Source organism: Dasypus novemcinctus, chromosome 6 (genome assembly GCF_030445035.2).
Source record: "Dasypus novemcinctus isolate mDasNov1 chromosome 6, mDasNov1.1.hap2, whole genome shotgun sequence".
NCBI classification, from domain to species: Eukaryota; Metazoa; Chordata; class Mammalia; order Cingulata; family Dasypodidae; genus Dasypus; species Dasypus novemcinctus.
In genome coordinates this window covers 3,051,681-3,063,260 of record NC_080678.1, presented here as the reverse complement: position 1 = coordinate 3,063,260, position 11,580 = coordinate 3,051,681, and the positions used below count along the sequence as shown (strand labels likewise).

The window sequence follows — 11,580 nt, the reverse complement described above, 5'->3', positions numbered from 1 at the left end:
AAATATAACCTGAGGGGGAAAAAGATAAAATCTTCACATGCAGTTGCTTTTGGCAAAGTGGAAACTACATTTGCAGGTGAGGTACATAGTGGTCAGCACAGAAAATGCAATTAATTTACTTGAGTGAAGTGTTTTTCCTTTGGGTGGAGGAAAAGGTGGAAAAGAGGAGCAGGAATTTATAGGCATATTCAGAATGGCTTCTCCACTTCAAAATGATAATAAAAATATTTAAATGGTGTCACTTGGGCACCTGTGAGGAAAAGAACACCTTAACTGGAGTAAGCTCACTGCATAAATCTTCAGTACGTTGTACAATTTCCAAGTAATGGAGTGGACTTAAGGCCCTGAGCCTCAACAGACTTCAGCTCCTACACTCTGATTTATTGGACTTACCCAACTCAGCTAAGATGGAGTTGAAGAAGGCCAACACCACACCATGGAGCCTAGAGTGCCTACAACTGAAAGCAGGAGGATTGCATCCAGTATCCATGTGGAATCTGAGCCTCCTCTTGACATAGAGGTGCAATGGACACAACCAATCCACGGTCCACAGAGAAAAGGTGGCATTAGTGTGGGGAAAGTGGCCATGATGGCTGATGGGTATGGGGAATGGGAGGAAGAGATGAGATGTGGAGGCATTTTTGGGACTTGGAGTTGCCCTGGATGGTGCTTCAGGGACAATCACCGGACATTGTAAATCCTCCCAGGGCCCACTGGATGGAACGTGGGAGAGTATGGGCTATGATGTGGACCATTGACCACGAGGTGCAGAGATTCCCAGAGATGTACTTACCAAATGCATGGATGTGTCATGATGATGGGAGTGAGTGTTGCTGGGGGGGGAGTGGTGGGGTGGGGGTGGTGGGGTTGAATGGGACCTCATATTTTTTGAATGTAATATTTTTACAAAATGAATAAAATTAAAAAAAAAAGAATCACCTTACTGTAACAGTTGGTATCTTTTCTTATCTCCTTCTGGGGCTTCATCTGTTTCAGCATCACAGGGACACTTTTCCACACAGTTTCTAGGGAAGCATCCTCTTATTGTAATAACTTCTGAAGAGTAATCCTCAAGAATTTTATCTTCCTACGACCAGTATTGTAAGCCTATTGTGGCCTAACTTAACTCCTCTTTCTGTAGCTTTGTTTGAGGCGCTTCAGTGAAGAGACTTGTGAAGAAGGTTTTTTTCATTAATTTCTTTTAAATGTTACATTAAAAAAATATGAGGTCCCCATATACCCCCACCCCCCTTTCCCCACTCCTCCCACATCAACAATCTCTTCCATCATCATGGCACATTCACTACACCTGGTGAATACATTTTGGAGCACATGGACAGTGGTCTACATTGTCGTCTACACTATCCCCCAGTCCACCCAGAGAGCCATGGCAGGACATACAATGTCCAGCTTCTGTCACTGCAGCACCACCCAGGACAACTCCAAACCCTGAAAATGCCCCCATATCATATCTCTTCTTCCCTCTCCCTACCATCAACATCTACCGGGCCACTTTCTCCACATCATTATTATAATTTCTTCCCTTACTAATCACAATAGTTCCCCAGCAGAACACCAGTAAGTCCACTCTAATCCATAGTCTATTCCTCTACCCCGTGGGTCCTGGGATGGTTAAGTCCATTTCCCCTCTACATCAAGAGGGTGCTTAGACTCCACATGGATGATGTATGCAATTCTCCTGCTTGCAGTTGTAGGCCCTCTTGGATCCTTGGTGTGGTGGTTGATCTTCACCTCCCTGTTAGCTGGCCAGGGTAAGTCCAATAAGCCAGATGGTAGGAGTTGCAAGTCTGCTGAGGCTCGGGGTCTGGCTATCACATGGATAGTCCAGAGTTTCAGGTCTCCTGAGTATACACCAACCCAAACACCAACCACAGGTCTGATAAAAGTAACAGAAGAGGCATGTGTAGAAAGGTCATATCTGAGTCCAACTCCATCACACTCAGGAACACAAATTTCAAAGTAAGGCCAACTGACATGGCCGTGAACTCCAGAGTCATCTGCCATGACCATAGAACCTGTGGATCTCCATAGCCTTCAGGGGAATCAGTACCTAGGTTTCTATCTACTTTGGCTGTGTCTGGTACCCTGCTGAAGCATGCATAAGCATTATCCCTCTGATGACCACCTGAATATTTTTTGGAGACTCATAGCCATATAAATTCATTTGTCCTTTCCATTTTCCCCTTTTATCCAAAATCAAAAAACAGTTTTTAACACCTGATATTTCATGTAGGCTGAGATATTCTGCTGGTCTGAGTTGACCCTTTTATTCAATGTCTTTTTCTAGTTACATCATGAGCTAGTGCTTGGTAGTAATCCCTCAGCACCAGGGAGGCTCATCCCTGGGAGTCATGTTCCAAACTGGGGGGAAAGTAATGCATTTACATGCTGAGTTTGACTTAGAGAGTGACCACATTTGAGCAACATGGAGGCTCTCAGGAGGTAACTCTTAGACACCCTGCAACTCTAGACCTAGTTCTTATTTCAGGCACACAGGCTCATAATTGGAGCCATCTGTATCAAGGGCTCATTGTTGGACCATCCATCTTTATTAGACTTTGCCATTGCACTTGGGGGATTGTTACTGTTCCATTGGAGAATGTGATAGAGCTCCCCTGTATAGGAACTCAGCACTCTCTCAGTTGTCATTTTTAACTGAAACTACTATGAAAATATCCAAACATTTTTATGTACCCTGGATACATGCCCTGGAGAACTCCCTCCCAACAATGTGTCCCCTATCAATAGCACCCCACATTATTCAAAGGACAGCAGACACCACTATAGTCTTCTTTTACTTTACAGTGAGCAATCCTGACACTTGTCTGCTTTTTGCTTTAAGTATTCTATCTTCTCTTCAATCTATGATTCAATAGAAGTTTTGCTTCTGAGAATTATTTTTGTGTGCATTAAAATCAACATTCAGGCTGCTATGGTTGTTCCTAGTGCTAATCAGAAGGCAATCAATTTAGAAGCCAATGCAAGTAATCCTAATGGAACTATCAGAAGTAGATCCTCCCAGGCTACAATTATGTCAATCTTTACCATGTTCCACCCAACAAAGAGCTGATCATAAACCTGCATGCACATAGCCATAACAAAAAAGAAAGCATCATGAATACAACCCAGGGATGCTAAAAGGTAAACATTCTGATCAAAGTATGATTTTGGCAACCACAATAGTTGTTGATCCCAGGACAGTGATGGTCCATCTTCATCACCTTCTATGCTTTCTGCAGTGATGTGAACATGGTGCATTGTACACTTGGCAGACTTACAATACTAGACATACGTGCTATCCTTGGAATTTTCCAGTTTCCACAGAAGAGGAAGAAAGTCAGGATCCACAAACATTGCACTGAATCAATTGTAAAGAATCATGACTGTCCAATTTATTACATGATGAAATTCATGGTTCCTCCAGTTGTAATGTCCAATACCATAATACAGGACCAATCATGGTAATCATAGAACATATTAATATTTCTATAACCCCAACCAGTATGATTGGACCCCAGTGACACAGTCTCTTTAATTCTGGAGATTTTAAACTTGATTCTGAGCAATATTTACCCACTTTGGTGAGAAAAAATTCCTTCCTATTTCCAAAGTATTATAGATTTCCTTTGTGCACAGATTTCCATGTGCCATGAGTCATGTATGTCCCTTCACTGCCATGCCTTCAAGTTGTAGGGTACTAATGCAGATCATGCCATTTAGCACTCAGAGCTCTGTGTCTTCACCAGGAGGATCCAGTATCTAGTGACCTCAGTCTGGTCCCTGGTGCCCACTCCTCAGCCATCACATCTCTGGTGCAGTCTTGGCTTAATAGGAACAAATTTTCTTCTTCTCAGATAACTCTGTCATGGGCACTTCAGTCTAAGGCAAGCAGAATGTAAACACTGTTTGCTAGAGGCAGGAGAGAAGTACCTATGACATCTTACTTATCCCTTTGCCAGGATCTGCCCCAAAAATGTTTTTTAATTTCCTAATGTTTGGGTAATTTCCAGATATATTTATGTTGTTGATTTCTAATTTAATTCATTCATTATGGTAGAACATACTTAGTATGGCTTGAATACTTCTAAATTTGTATGACAGTTTTTATAGTCTAACTTATGGTAAATGTTGAATGGAGAAGAGAGAGTCATGAACTACAGACTTAAGGAAGAGACTGGAGATCAGCAAATTGCTGCCTAGTGACCTCTTTCCCTTTCCTTGCATGTTTATCTAAAGGACACACTGTGCAATTTTTGTCATCACCCTCCTTAGATTGTCTCCAAGATCGAGTGTGATCTGGTTCTGCTCCTCTAATCTTGTTTCCCCCACCCCTGTTTCTGTCCCATCATCTGGCTCTCAGTCATCCGCCTCCCTTCTGGCCCCCTCATGTGCCTCCATCACTCCACCTGGCTCAGGTATATTCTTCAAACAGGTCTATGGTGAAATGACATCCCTGAGAATTCTTTTTGCCATCTTTTCTAAAATTTTTCCGACCAGTTGTCACCCTACATTATTCTGTTTATTTCCATTTAAGCATTACACACTATGTGAAATTATCTTCCTATTGAATCATCATATTTTACTAGAATACAAACTGCTATGGATATGGGTCCTGTCAGGCTCACTGCTGTGTTCCTAGCGCCTAGGATAGTAACTGGCATGCTGTAGGCATCTAAAAGGTACCAGCTGAATGAATGAATGCTTCCCCACAGCAGAAGTGAGCCCTGTGTGTGAGGATCTTTTCTGCCAAATTCAGCTCAATATGAGGTAGAGTGCCTGGCCCATAGTAGATGCTTAATAAACACTTGTGGAATGAACAGCACATCAGTTTTCCTCTGGAGAACTTTGATGCTGGACTATAGACTGTAAATGTGGTCCTTACAGGTGTTTTAAAATTGTGTTTCTCATCTGTGTGATGTCTCATGACCACAGATGCCAGCTTTGCTGCTGGTTAGGAAGTTAGAAGCAAAGTGGCTGGAACCAAACGTGAACTGCACCAGCAAGTGTCTCCACCCAGTTCTACAGAAAGAGTCCTGTGGCCAAGAGGCTGCAGCAGACAGATGGGGGAGATGAAGAGAGGGAAGGGGAGATAGTCAGGGACCTCTCACTGAAAAGAGAATGGGAAAAGCACCTGCACCACTAGAAAGGGAATTTCCAAGGCAGGTGGATGATGAGGGTCAAATAGGACCTACATGGAAGTGCAGTGGGGAATGCTAGCCCAGGAGGTGCCTCCAGGAGCACCCATTCTGGGGAATACCTGTTCCCCTTTGGCATTCCTTTTCATCTGAACCATATGATGCTCCTCACCATTAATGCAAATCATTCAGCCTCCACAGCTGGTGGTCGGGAGCCCTATATGGGGTTTCCTAGGAGCAGACCTGATGTTGAGCACTCTGTGTTGGAGATTTATTACAGAGGTGCTCCAGGGACTTTAAGGAAGGAAGTGGAAGAAACCAACAAGAGCCTGACTCCAGGGGTAGTCTCAACCTTAGCCTGATGTTACAGGGATCTTTGGGGTATAAAGTAGCTGCAGTTTGTCCACCTGGAGACAAAGGAGTGGATATTGTCTCTCCCAGCCCAGCCAGACACTGCTGTGGTCTCTGTTGGCCCATGATCACACAGCATTGCTGCTCTGATTGCAGCAGGTTACATGGAACCAGTTCCTAATGCTAGGTCTTGGACACACATGCAGATTCCAGCTGTCAGTTGGATTGTGAGGTTCCTGGGGACTGAGAGGGATGGGCCTAATTGGATGTCCAGTGATTTCACAGACTCCTACCGGGAAAACCTCTGTATCTGGTTTGCTATCATGCCATGAGTTCTCCCATCCTTGACAACACTGTGATGGCCATTGCTGGACTTAGGTCTCCTAAAGCCCCATCCCTGTTCCAGGCAGGAAACACCCACAGGAGCCAAGAATGCTGTCAGTTCTCACTGGTGATGAGACCCATCCCTGAAACATTGTCCCTGTCTCTGATTCTGCACTTGTGAATCATGGAGGCTCAGGCTCCATCACCCCACATCCTCTGATGCAACTCCATGAACAGCAAGCTTGTAAAGAACTCTCGGATGGCTGGGTCCTGTGCTGGAATAAACAGCAGGAAGATCGAAGGGACTGTCCTAGGTAAATGCAAACATAGGGGGCTAGGACCATATGCGCAAATGTGGAGATAAGCAAAGGTAGGAGCAGGATGGTCTCGGGTCTTCTACTGAGAGGAGAGGAATCTACTAATAACCTGGTTCCACCCCCCATCTCAGCAATCCCAAATGAGAGGCTGAACCTGTCCTGAAATCAAGAAGTAGAGGATTGGAAGCTTCCAAGAAAGTGGTGAATTAAAAAGACATGGGACATGGGACATGGGACATTGGGAAAGTGAGGGACACAGCTTGAGGCTGATCTAGCTTTTCGACAAAAATTTGATCTGCTGTGTCCAAAGAGCGCTTTCAGGCTGTGTGGCACTGCACCATTGTTTGCTCTGGTTGCTGACATGGGATTAAAGAGATCTGACCTTCTCAACTACCTTCCTTCAACTGACTGGGACTAATTGTCGAGGACACAGAGAGGAGTGGAATTATTCCCTACCAGGAAAATGGAAGGGGCTGGGGCAAAGGTTGCAGAAGAGCCTTGAGAAAGTTTGAAATGCAAGGCTTTTAGCCTCCAGGCAAGATCTGTCACTCTGGGTCTGGTGAGTGATACAGCGAACATACTCAGAATAGGTTTTCAACTGTCAGGCCTGCTAATGGACATTCATCTGACAGTGAACAAGGAAGTACATGTGAGGACTTGAAAAAAAAAGACAATTTAATAATAAAAATTAAAATAAATAATAATAAAAAGATACTGGGAGAGCATAAAGAACAATTTGTTAGTCTACAGAAAAAAAGTAACAGACCTTATGGAAATGAAAGACACAATGGATGAAATTAAAGACATAATAGAGGCACATAAGAGCAGATTTGAATTGCTTGAAGGCAGAATTAGCGATTTTGAAGACAGAACATATGAACTGGAAAAGATAGGAGAACAGAAAGAAAATGGAAGAAATGGAAAGAAGTCTCAGGGAATTGAATGACAGTGTGAAACGCACAAACATTTGCATTTTTGGTATCCCAGGAGAAGAAGAGAATGGAAAAGAGGCAGAAGGAATATTTGAGGAAATAATGACTGAGAACTTCCCAAACCTTATAAAGGACATAAATACCAAAAACTTGAAGGACAACACACCCCAAGTAGAATAAATATAAATAGAACTACCCAAGACAAATACAATACAGAATGACAAATATTACAGATAAAGAAAGGATTCTGAAAGCAGGAAGAGTAAAGCAAAGTATCACATACAAAGGGAACACCATAAGTTTAAGTGCCGACCTCCCATTGGAAGCCACGGAGGAAAAAAGAAAGTGGTATGATGTATTTAAGGTACTGAAAAAGAAAAATGGCCAGCCAAGAATCCGTATCCAGCAAAGCTTTCCTTCAAAATGAAGATGAGTTCAAAGTCTTCATAGACAAACAAAAACTGATAGAATATGTTATGAAAAGACCAGATTTGCAAGGGATACTAAAGGAGGGTGCTGCAGCCTGAAAGAAAAAATAAATAAGACCCAGAGATTTGGAGAAGAGTTTAGAAATTAAGATTATTAGGAAAGGTAAACTAAAGGATAAGAAGACAGATAATAGAATGATATGACAACAGTGGGCCAAAGGACAAAATGGATGAAGCAGTTCAAAGTTTTCAAGTAGCCCTTCACATCCATCCAATGAACCCTGAAATACAGAAAGAAGACCTTTCTTGGGCAAGAACATGCCAAGAGTATTAGAAAGTGGCACATAGGATTTAAAAGAGTGAATCATCAGCAGAAGTAACACATTTCTCACCAAAGTCAATTCCTGACTATGACTTTGAAAGTAATGAGATTGCTGTTTATGCAACTATTACTGAGAAACAGAAGACAGCTTTAATAAATAAAACAATGGCTATTGTGTCTGCTTCTTGCACTGTGGAGACTGTAACTGAGAAGGAAGATGGTGCTCCAACACCAGAAGGCTCTGTTTTTATCAAAGCTCTATGAAGGAAAATGCATAGCATGAATTATTTGAATCTGTCTTTTTTGATTATCATTTAAACTTTTAGACATAGGGACATTTATTCTGGAGAAACAGGGCAAACTCCTGTTTGTAAAATAAGCTTTCAGATGAAGCATATAAATCTAAAAGGTAACATTATTATATAGTGTTTGGACTATGTTTTGATGAGTTATGGTTATACTTAAGATTAGAATTTTGAGCAAAATGTTTTTGATGTATAAATTCAATTTAATCCAAATTTATGGATGGATATATTTTAAAGATACAACCTGAAAAGCAAATTCTTGAATAGTAAGTAACTTGGTCAGTGTTATTAAAATGTTGACTCATTCATTTTTGTTTTATGATAAAGGGAATAAGTGGTTGCTTTCTCTCCTAGAAATATACTGCTGTTACTATTTACTCTGCTTTCCTTGCTTCTGTACAGTAAGTTTGTCACAAGACTTAAATATTTTTAAATTCATTTTGATTTAAAGTTATGGTTTTATTATATATGGAATCTTTAAAAGTTCAGCCAAAAATGCATGCAAATGTGAACATTCTGATGTTTCTCTTAATTCTGCACCGTACTTAAAATTTTGGCTTTAAAGAAATTTTAACATTGGTAGTTGCCTCCTACAGTATTTGTTAGATGTGAGAAGTACTGATAAATGTTACAAGGATGGTTTTAGCTTTTAGATTATTATTGTAGGTAGGTTGGTCCTTACTATAAGTACGTCAGTTTTTAAATGTGCATTTTTAATGAGTAGATTTTACAGATACATCATAATGAATTGTACTGCTACATTTACAAAAAATAAAGGATGCTGTGGGAGAGGGAGGGGGTGGAACCTATTCAAAAATAAAGTTTATTATACTAAAAATATATAATGAAAGATTTTTCTGCTCTTTACAGCTTCCCTTCCCCAAACCTTAGAAGCCAAGCTGCAACCCATTACTGGGTCCAGGGCACATATTTGAGCAACTAACAGGGGCAGTCCTAAAGACCTAAAACAGAATGAACCAAGAATCAAAGAAAGGGAGTAACACAGCCTTTCATTACTAAATCCCTACAAGAGAGAGAAAATGAGCATTGGAGTAAACTCACCATCATAATCGGATGCCTAGATATCAGCAAAAAATTACAAAGCTGGAGGCAGAGCCAAAATGGCATCAGAGTAAGGAGCCCCTGGAGTCAGCTCCTGAAACAGAGCAGCTGGTGGTCACCCAGGGCTACCTAAAGCACCTTTTGGAGAGCAGAGGTGTATCCTGCAACATCTTTGATGGTGCAGAAGGAGGAGACTACCCATCTGCACACAGGAATCATGAGTAGAGCACTCCACACCACAGAGGTCAGTGCCCGTGACGTGCAAGCCACTTTGGGAGCTGTTCGGTGGTTGGAGTTGAAGTTCCATCTCCCCCAATAAATATGGAAGGAAAATATGGTGTGGCACTGATTTCAGCTACTGATTGGTGAATTCAGTGGGCTGAAGTAGAATCCTAGGAACAACTAAACTTTGAGCCTGTCCAGGTCAGAGAGAAGCCAGTGGCCACCATTCTGACTTCACCTGGGCAGAAGGTGAAGTGGTGCTGACTGAAAATCATAGTGCTTGTAAGGACTGGCTTCTTTCCACCCAGGTTTGATTGCAGGCCTAACCTAAACCTCAGCACTACCTCCAGCAGGGAGGAAGCTATGGGGACCTGCACCACCTCTCTGGGAAGCTGTAAGCCATGCCACAGAGGCTGATGTCCATCCTACTCTAGGGGTACAAGCTGCCTCAGGAATATTCTGTGGCTGGAGCTGGAAGGTCCATTTCTGACAAATGGAGGAAGAGACAGATGTCCAGTGACCTCAGCTACTGATTAGTGGACTCAGCTGGCTAAAGTATAATCCTAGAGCCAGCTAGGTTCTGAGCCTGTCCAAGTGGGAAAGAGTCTTGTAGCTGCCATCTTTACTCTGCTCCCGGCATGAGGGGAAGCCTGGCTGACAGAAACCCATTGAAGTTAGGGACTGGCTTCTTTCCATCAAGATCAGACTGAAGCCCTAGTCTAAGCTCCAGCCCTACCTCCAGCAGAGAGTAGCTGGTGGGGCCTGCACCAGGCTCTCCAGGCAACTACAAGTTGCTCTTCGCTGGCAGAGGCTGAATAGTCAGACACCTGGGGCTGTATACCCACACCCCAAGTGAATAGGAGAGGAGCTGGGTATCTTCAACCTCTCTGGGCAATGGCAGGGGTTTTCAGCCCACACAGATTTGTTGAGTGCCTTTGAGTCCATTGCGGTCACCCCTCGGGCTGAAGTGTGGTTTGCTGGCCTGGCGGGGGGAGCAGCCGCGGCAGGCCAAGCTGCTGCCCCCATAATAGGGTGGCTGGTCGGACTCACCGCAACCCCTGAAGGGAGCTCGGCATGGGCGCAGAGTGGCCTCGGGTCTCCCCTTCTTGGCAGCCATGATTCCGTGGCTGCCCCTCCTCCCGGATGGTGCCACACGATGCCTGTGGGACGGCACCCTTCTTCTTCTTTCTCCCTGTGCAGGTGCAGGGCAGAAAAATCCAGTCTGCCCTTTTCCCTTCCCCCGACAGCAGCAACAGCCAGGCGTGGGCGGGAAACTCAAGTCTGCCCTCCACCCCAGCAACAGCATCCACCAATCCCTAAACCCTGCCACTTCCCCCAGCAACAGCGACAGCCAATCCCTAACCACCACCCCTCCCCCGTCCAGTACCGCCCACTGACCTTTCGCTGGCAACCAATCAGAACAGGGAGTGGCTTCGACCAATCAGCCTTCCCCAGCCCCTATAAAACTGTTGCCTCTCCCTCAATAAAGTGGACTTGCGTGTTTACCTTGTCTCCACGGTAGTTCTTCTGCCATGCGCCCTCCAGTCCTGAGAGCCCCTGACAAGGGCCTGGCCTCCCTTGTCCCCAGTTCATTGCCTGCTTCTCCGGGCGACCCCTTCGTCGCCAGCTTCGCCGGACGACCCCGTCAGCCGAACCGCGCAACCCCTTGTGAGACCGATCCTTCGTCTGCTGCCGGACCGACCCCTCGTCCCAGGTGGGACCGACCCCTCGTCCCGAGTGGGACCGACCCCTCGTCCAAAGCTGGACCGGCCCCTCGTCCGCAGCCAGACCCCACCTCTACCGACCGAGCAAGCCGCCGCAGCTGGCGCCCAACGTGGGGCAAAGCAAACCCACCACAGCACAACATGGGGCAAGGCAACTCCACCACAGCCTCACTCCATAACCTGGCGGCCCCCCCCTCCCCTCTTCTCACCTTGGGACTTCTCTCGTGCAACATTGCTACTACCTGAGCCTTGGCTACCTCATATGATCCACGGCGGTCTGGGAGAATCACTGGATGGCTTTCTCCTTCCATGTCAGGGGCTTATACCGACCCGCTATGATTAAGAGGAGCCTTGGATTTCTCGGGAGCGCACGCTTGCACGTCTGAAGTAATCCTACCACAGCCCTACGCCCTCCTCTCTTCTCACCTTGAGACTTC

At 44.6% G+C, this 11,580-nt stretch overlaps 1 pseudogene; it reads right to left on the bottom strand.

Annotated features, from left to right (window-relative positions):
* Positions 1-940: 940 nt before the first annotated feature.
* On the bottom strand, positions 941-9,203 carry LOC131278864 (palmitoyltransferase ZDHHC6-like; annotated as a pseudogene).
* Positions 9,204-11,580: the final 2,377 nt, after the last annotated feature.